Source organism: Dreissena polymorpha, chromosome 7 (assembly GCF_020536995.1).
Source record: "Dreissena polymorpha isolate Duluth1 chromosome 7, UMN_Dpol_1.0, whole genome shotgun sequence".
NCBI classification, from domain to species: Eukaryota; Metazoa; Mollusca; class Bivalvia; order Myida; family Dreissenidae; genus Dreissena; species Dreissena polymorpha.
This window is the reverse complement of record NC_068361.1, coordinates 82,314,392-82,323,047: the sequence shown is the minus strand read 5'-3', so window position 1 is coordinate 82,323,047 and position 8,656 is coordinate 82,314,392. Positions and strand designations below refer to the sequence as shown.

The following is an 8,656-nucleotide window of genomic DNA, read 5'->3' as shown; positions in this document are numbered from 1 at the left end:
TTACTTATAACTAAGTAGTGTTAGTATGCCATTCGAATTTAAGTATACAGAATCTTTATTCAGAGGGGAGATTAAATAACGGATTGAATGATTGATGCTTTGAATCGAAATATTTAGATTAAATGGAGATTGTTAAATAAACAAATTACCTGAGATTGTTTGATTTTTTAATACATTCATATTTCATTTTTATAGGTATTAAATCGATTGGTGATTAAATATAAAATGTTAATAAAGTGTGTCTATATTCCCTCTATTGGAAGAAAATAAAAATAAAATATTTATCGAGAAACACTTTTGTGTTTATGTTTTGTTAATTTAATCAAATAAATACACGAAATAAATACCCCTTTTCGAGCCCCAGATATGCGACTTACCTGTATGTTCCGTTATCGATATTTTACTCTTAAAATAAAAATGTGGGACAATCGGGAGTAAGTTGCAATACTAGCGCACGATATACAGTGTACACACGTGTATAAACGATTGCAAACCAAATTTAAATTTATTGCAATTATTCTTTATTGCTGCGCATTTAGCATGCCGGTTCTCCAAACAAAACTTCCCGTAATTATTCTAAGGTATCGGACACCCTTTTTAGCCCAAATAATGATATGTTATAACTCTGTTTTTTCTGACATCCGGATTTTACCCCAAATAATAAATTATTCTTAATTTTCCGACCGTTTGCATTTATCAAAATTCTTCCTATTTATCGTTGATTTGTTTACATATTCCATAAGTGTTTTTACAATCGAATAACGGACATAAAGCATAAATGATTATTGCTAAAAGTCAGTGGACGGTTACATTTGCTTATATTATATATTCATACAGAATATTAAATTTTGAACATACGAGAGTGTTTCACATTCATTGCAAACATAGATTGAAGCATTTAGTTCGTTACTAAGTGGTATTTACTAGCACAAGCGAAAATTGTGTCAAGTGCCTTCAAACAGGGGATTATCATGACTTTGTTGCATTATGCCTTTTAAAGTAGGTCACTGCCTTCTGAGAATGTTTCTATATATGTATCGAAATGTTCGAACTTGAAACCATAAAATTATTTATAAGCGTCAACAAACTTTGAGTTATTACGGTATTGAACTTTACATTAAATATGTGTTGTTTCCAAAAGCATGACATTGATACAAATGTATACTTTATGCAGAGTCGTAGATTTCTCTGCTTTATGTCCCTAGATATATAATGAAAAGTGTTAGACCTAAATTTTTACAACACTATCGAGAGTCTTTCCCTAGGGACAGTTTAACGTTATTATTATGGTGACAGACATACACAATTAAAACAGTGTAATTCACAACGTACACAGTAGAGAACACATAATGAAACAAATAAAATGATTTTATTCGGGATATGATGGTTAAAATATTTATAATTATAATGATTATAATGATTATGATGATGATGATGATGATGATGATGATGATGATGATGATGATGATGATGATGATGATGATGATGATGATGATGATGATGATGACGACGACGACGACGACGACGACGACGACGACGACGACGACGACGACGACGACGATGACGATGATGATGATGATGATGATGATGATGATGATGATGATGATGATGATGATGATGATGATGATGATGATGATGATGATGATGATGATGATGATCATAAATGATATATTGAACTCGCTCTGCTGGCAAAATGCGAGTACAATTGGCGAGTACAATTTTCATATTTAAGGATGTTGCTTTGAATAGTAAATGACAAAGAAAATTAATTCATAAAACCAGATATAAGTTAACTTGTTGCAATATTAAGCATGGCATTTAATAATCATGGGCAGTTATCTGAGTAAGATTCAACATAATAAAGTGTTATTAGATTGACCTTTTCTTTCGCGTAGTAACAAGCAATCAATGAAACCAAAACCACGTGATTTCATGAATGAAAAATCGCTCAATTTATAATTGCTTAGCTGCCGTTAGCTATTCTCAGTAAGAGTGAATTGCACATGTCAAGAAGCTTCGTAACAAAACAATAAGTATAAGTATGCGAATCCATTGAGTAAAAGGTGAGAATCACTAACGTGACAGTTTTCATTTAAAAGACTAATAGTGCGTTCACATAAAAAACATCTCAGAAAGACCGGTAAAGCTGGTGTGGTGATGAAAGATTTATGTGCACATCACACCCGTTTCGATCATATTTAATGATTGGGATGAAATAGTGCAAGGTGGTGCATTTTTTAAATCTGTATCGTTATTTGCAATAATGATTCATTAACAAGCTAAAGTGGTGTTCAACGTTTGATTATATGTATATATATTTATGTATACATGAATAGAAGGAAAAACGACGCAATGAAGTACGGAGGTAGCCATTATGGCGTTCGTGCAAGCAACATTATGCGATAATTACATAACATGCGGAACAGAGATCAGCGAAACAAACAGTGAGGCTTGCATTCCATTTGCCGAACGGGCCACCCACGCTTTGCTGCAGAAAATGTTCTTGTGATGTCACTTCCTGTGTCAAGAAGGGAGCGTGTTGCCCGAATATTTTAGACCAAGTCAATTTGGAAGGTAAATTCTAAATGCTGTAGTTTATTTTGGAGAACACAATAAATCATTTATTTAACTGTCACTCTATAAACAAAATCAAAAGATGGACGGAAGGGGGAATGGGCGGAATGTTATTTTGCTCAATTATTATTGTTATATGTTCTACTTGTCGTTTCTAAGAATAAACAATGGACAAGGGGCCGTCCAACAGATAAAACGTCGTATCGACGCGAAACGATATTTTGGGGGAAACTACGAGGATTTCTTATATAGCTAAAAAATACATAGGATGTTAACATGAGCGTGGATGGTCGAGTGGTCTAGGCGGGAGACTTTTTGCTCGAGAACTCCAGGAATCAAGAGCTCAGTGGTTCGAGCCCTATTGAGGGTTACTTTTTTCCCCTTTTTTGTAAACTGTATTCTTGTATTTTACTGGAGATTTTTGGTTCAAATGTTTAAATTTATCAATATAAAGCATTTAAAGCATTTAATAACCAGCTTCAATGCCAAAATCTGTTGGACGACCCCTCTAAAATGATCAATAAATTCACACCAACCTCTGATAAGAGATTCCTCTGGTTCTGAACATACACACTCGTGAATATAGCAAATATAGCAAATAATAATATTTTTGATATTTTGTTTAACTTACGTTTGTTCGTTTTAGTTGTCTTTAAGTTTGTAATCAACATGTTGATAAAATGGGTTGCTAGTTGCTTTGGGTTGCTTTCTGCATTTTATTTCGCCTCATATAGCGACCAATTAGATTGTAATTTTTGTTTTTCTACTATTAGATTATAAGATTGTGATCAAAATATGTATTGCGCCCTGGTGAAACTCTAGTTGTAAAAAGACGTCTGTGTAAGGTCTTAAATAAATTTCCAAAAAAGTAGGTATAGTTTGGATCGATATTTTTAAGTTACTGTCTTCTTGCGTAAGTATTGCGCTATTAAAGTAATGTAAATATAACATAACAATATCAAGAAAATACAGTGAAGGGAATAGGTTAATAATCGAAATTGGAAACAGTAAATTATGTGACTTTAAGTGAACCGGCGACATGTTGTAAGGCATGAAAATTAGTTAAACAAATAATAATTATTTCAATTCTGTGTATTATGTTCTTCCACAGATGCAAACTATTTTTCATGTGAAATGGCCCAGATGCGAAAAGGAGGCAGATTTTTCCAAGCCGAGAACCACTTTTACATGCGTTCAAAGTGCCATCCGGACTATGCGAAAACTGGATCGAGCTCAGAAGTAATTTCTTTGTGTGAAATCAGGACCGAAAACAAGTTGGAGATACACGTCCCCGTCCTTGACACTATAGCAAATGTTACATACGCAAACAAATATTGTGCGCAATGTAATTTCGTGACTGACACAGATGGTGCCTTCCCAGGCAAAGGTAATAATTTAGTGTATTGGGATTCTGATTTACAGTGCACAGACGCCAACGAAGCGTCTTCTATTTTGGCAGCGTCTAACCAGGGCTTTATAAAAGCCATCTTGCAGACAAAGACATGCAATGTTCTATTCAAACCGAAACCAGTCTACGTTGTGCACACATCTGCATGCCCTGGTTTCGAAATCGACAAATGTAATGCCACTGGTAACATGACTACATATGACCCTTGGTTAGAAAAGGCATGCGGAGCTTACACGTCTACTTTTAACGAAACATTTAAGAATGTGTTCTGTTTCCTGTGCAACACGGTTTACACCTTCCGCATAGATTTAAACGTTTGCCTTCTAACTTGGGAAAAAGGAACTAACATGTTTCCCGAGTTTTCCTCGTTGTTAGCGTTCACACCAGATAAAAGGAAACCGCCCACTTCCCAGCCGACCGGCTGCTCGTCTGAACAGGTTTTCGACGAACACGAGGTAATAAATAAACCATTTAATAAATGATCCGTACTCCGTGAAAAAGGGGTTGAATGCATGTGCGTAAAGTGTTATCCCAGATCAGAAACGACACTTACCGCTTAAACTTGATTTCTGCTAAGATGAGACTTTCTGTTAACGAAATATATCATAAAGGCGGAAAGTGTCGTCCATGATTAGCCTGTACGGACTGCACAGGCAAATCTGGGACGACACTTCACGCACATGCATTAAACCCCGTTTTCACAGAGCACGTTTTAAAGATATACATTTACTTTTTTGCTGATATAAAGTACGATCTTAAGTGTTATACATGTTATATTAGATATAATGTGTAAACGCATAAACAAAGTACCGGTACTTAGAATTGCTTAGTCGTTTTTAATCTCTTTACGTTCTTACACAGCTGGTTTCACGAACACTGAAATTTAAAAAGCTTTCCTAATGGAAAATGATTGATATTAATTAACAAGCTGGTTTCGGCATCCGTTTTATGTTAAAGGTATGTTTTTTTTACTTATGCGACATAACATGCAATTTTCTCGTTTATACATGTGTATTATAAATATTCACATGGAATATATTTCTAAAACAAACATTACTTTGTTTGACCATTTCCTTTTGAAGATTAATTTGTAGTTGTATCAGATTTAAAATCCGTGATTCAAGGTATGCATTGAGCTCGTATTAATGGTTTTCCATATGTTTCTATATTTGTATTTCAGGAAATCTGCCGAGACATATTCTGTCGCTTTCCAAAGCGATTCAATGGCAGCGAATGTGTGAACGCAGTGGACACGCTTGATGGGGTGTCATATAAATTATATCTAAAATTCACACCCCAAACACCATTAAGTAATGGCCGTCTTGAAGAATTTGTGGTTTTGCTTGAAAACAAGATTACAGAAATGTTACAGATTTGGGAACTGTATAACGCTGTATACAGTTTTGGAATACTCTACAATTTAAATAAGAGCATTATCGCTCCATCTGTGTTATCAACTGCACATACATTGCCACATGATAAACTTACAACATTCCTATCAACAATGTCTACGCCTCTACCCAGCACTGCTCCCCAACCAAGTCGTATGCCTGGTTTAGTACCAACTATTAGAGACAATGAAAGGACATCTACGGAAGCGGCACCGTCAGAATCAATCGAATATTTTCTTGTGATGATAGAAATGAATTTAAATCATGAACATTCATACCCAGAGTACAGCGTTACCTTATTGGACAAGGCACTTGAGTTTGACAAAACAAGCATGGTTATAGCATCTAAATCATCTCGTTTTAATGTTACATTCAATGTTGAATTCGTAGATTTCTCAATTTCAGACTACTCTTATGAATTTGAAATCAAGATGTTCGATCCAGTTTCTGGCATACTCTTGAGTAAAGCTTTAACTTTATTTAATCCTCCATCAGTCAAAGCCACGAACACCAGTACTGTTCTCACTGCGAGATTCAAATGCCAACTCGTAGTTATAAATATAACTGAAATAAATTCCATTGAAAATAATGCATTTAGACTCAAAACGGCGCAATTATTGATCGTAAATACGTTAATTACGAAGAAGATAGGCTAACCAACGAAACGTTTGAAGTATGTTGGGAAATTTATGAAAAATCTTTTAACGGTAGTAAGACTACAAGATCGCAAACCCGTGACTGCGACAGGCATACTGAGTCTTGTATGCATGATCATCTCGGCAACGTGTCTGTTGATTACCTTGGTAACCTATTTCTTGTTCAATGAACTACGCACACAGCCAGGAATTAACAACATGGGACTATCGGTCAGTATGATAAACGCAGGTTTTATTCCAGTTTGGCAAAGAACAACATGCCAATGTTCCTTCTTGGGCGTGTGAGTTCATCGGGGCGCTCGTGCATTTCTTCTGGCTTCGTGTAATCTTCTGGATGAATGTCTGTTGTTGGCACATGTTCCGTGCGTTCACGACCATGCAAGGTGTTTCATTCAAACAAAGCTACGTTTGGAAAACATGCGTATACACTGTATACACCTTTGTCGGATCGCTGCTATTTGTAGCAATCAACATTACTGTGACCGTCGTGAATACAAACAATGCCGACGTCGGTTATGGAGAGGGCAAGTGTTACATTTCTATGCTGGAAATGGTGGGATATACCTTTTCTCTCCCTGTTCTTCTTATAATTCTAACGAATCTTGCCATGTTTTGCATAGTTATTTTCAAGATTAAAAGGAACCCCAATGTTCAAAGTTCAGTCAAATCAAAACGCAATTACTTGACAATATTTGCAAAGCTTTCCACGTTGACCGGCCATTCTTGGATTTTTGGCTTTATCTACACATACACGGGGTTGCCAGTGTTTGTATATTTGTTTATCATTTTATATAATGGGCAAGGTGTGTTCATATTCATTTCCTTTGTTTTCAGCAAGCGTGTGTATAACTTATACAAAATGAAATTTTGTACCCAGACATCGGGGAGGAATAAATTGCACCAGTCGTCAATACCTATGACACTAACGGAGGAAAATACAGCTATGTCGTCAGTATCTAGAACACAAACAGAAATCGATGTATAGATAAAACTGTAGATAACAGTTATGTTCAATGTCAAACGTACGATTCCGATTTATTGGTGTTTTGTATCTGAAATTTGATACTACACTACTGTACTGTATAAAAACAAACTGAAAACAGTTTTTAGAAACATTTTTGATGACGGACATTAACATGTTATATATATGTGACGATATGATAAAACATTAGACACGACCTTGCATTGATGTTTAAAGTATTGTAATTGATATTACCATGAGGGAACGAATACAGTATTTGGAATAAAGATTAAAAGTTTTTCAGAAGAAAATGCTCTTGCTGTTTTAATTGTCTATTTAATTGTTCAGTTATGTATTGAAAGTGAATTGTGGTATGCAATTCATTTTAAAGCAATAATATATGCCAAAGGTAAGTTAGTGTGATATTGCGCAATAACTATGCTGAATAAGTAACAACAACGCATTGGTATTCTTTGAATGTTATTCGCTGTTGGTGTGAAATTGCATTGTTTCAATCCACACGTTTATTGCCCGAAAACAAGAAACAGAAATTCCTTATATATCTTTTGCATTATTTCTTTTATCTGCATTATTTCACTGTCAATATTAGCCACTCTCTGAGACAAAGGGACTTAATGTATGTGCGTAAAGTGTCATCCGAGGTTAGCCTATCAAGACGAGTCTTTCTTTAAACAAAAGAAGAGTCTTCATTTAAACACAAACAACAATACAAGCGGAAAGTGTCATCACTGATTAGCCTGTGAGGAATACAAAATAATAATCTAGGACGACACTTAAATCTAATGCAATAAACCCGCTTTTCACAGAGCGATGCTTTTATACAAACACAACATTAAGTCCACGACAGCGCGCGAGCGTTCGTGTCATCAAGTTGATCACGTTGTGCGACATCCGCATTTAACATTTGAGTCGAAATCTGGTAAATGGGGGTTTAATGCATATGCGTAAAGTGTTTCCCTTGTAATTGTTGTTGTTTTTACGTTTAAAGGAGGTCTTTGTATCACGAAAACCCGATTTAGGAGAACAGTGTCGTCGCTAATAAGTCTGCGCGAACTGTGTCGTCGCTAATAAGTCTGCGCGAACTGTGTCGTCGCTAATAAGTCTGCGCGAACAGTGTCTTCGCTAATAAGTCTGCGCGAACTGTGTCGTCGCTAATAAGTCTGCGCGGACAGTGTCGTCGCTAATAAGTCTGCGCGGACAGTGTCGTCGCTAATAAGTCTGCGCGGACAGTGTCGTCGCTAATAAGTCTGCGCGGACAGTGTCGTCGCTAATAAGTCTGCGCGAACTGTGTCGTCGCTAATAAGTCTGCGCGAACAGTGTCGTCGCTAATAAGTCTGCGCGGACAGTGTCGTCGCTAATAAGTCTGCGCGAACAGTGTCGTCGCTAATAACTCTGCGCGAACAGTGTCGTCGCTAATAAGTCTGCGCGGACAGTGTCGTCGCTAATAAGTCTGCGCGGACAGTGTCGTCGCTAATAAGTCTGCGCGGATAGTGTCGTCGCTAATAAGTCTGCGCGGACAGTACATCTGGGACGATACTTCACACACGGGCTTTTTGTCCTGTGTTTTCAGAGCGCGACTCATATTGTTTCTCAAGAGTTAAACCTCAAAGAATATTTTAAAAATACTTTATTGTGGTACTTACAA

The 8,656-nt window shown here is 36.4% G+C and overlaps 1 pseudogene; it reads left to right on the top strand.

Moving 5' to 3' along the window:
• Positions 1-2,165: 2,165 nt before the first annotated feature.
• Positions 2,166-7,202, top strand: LOC127837201 (latrophilin receptor-like protein A; annotated as a pseudogene).
• Positions 7,203-8,656: the final 1,454 nt, after the last annotated feature.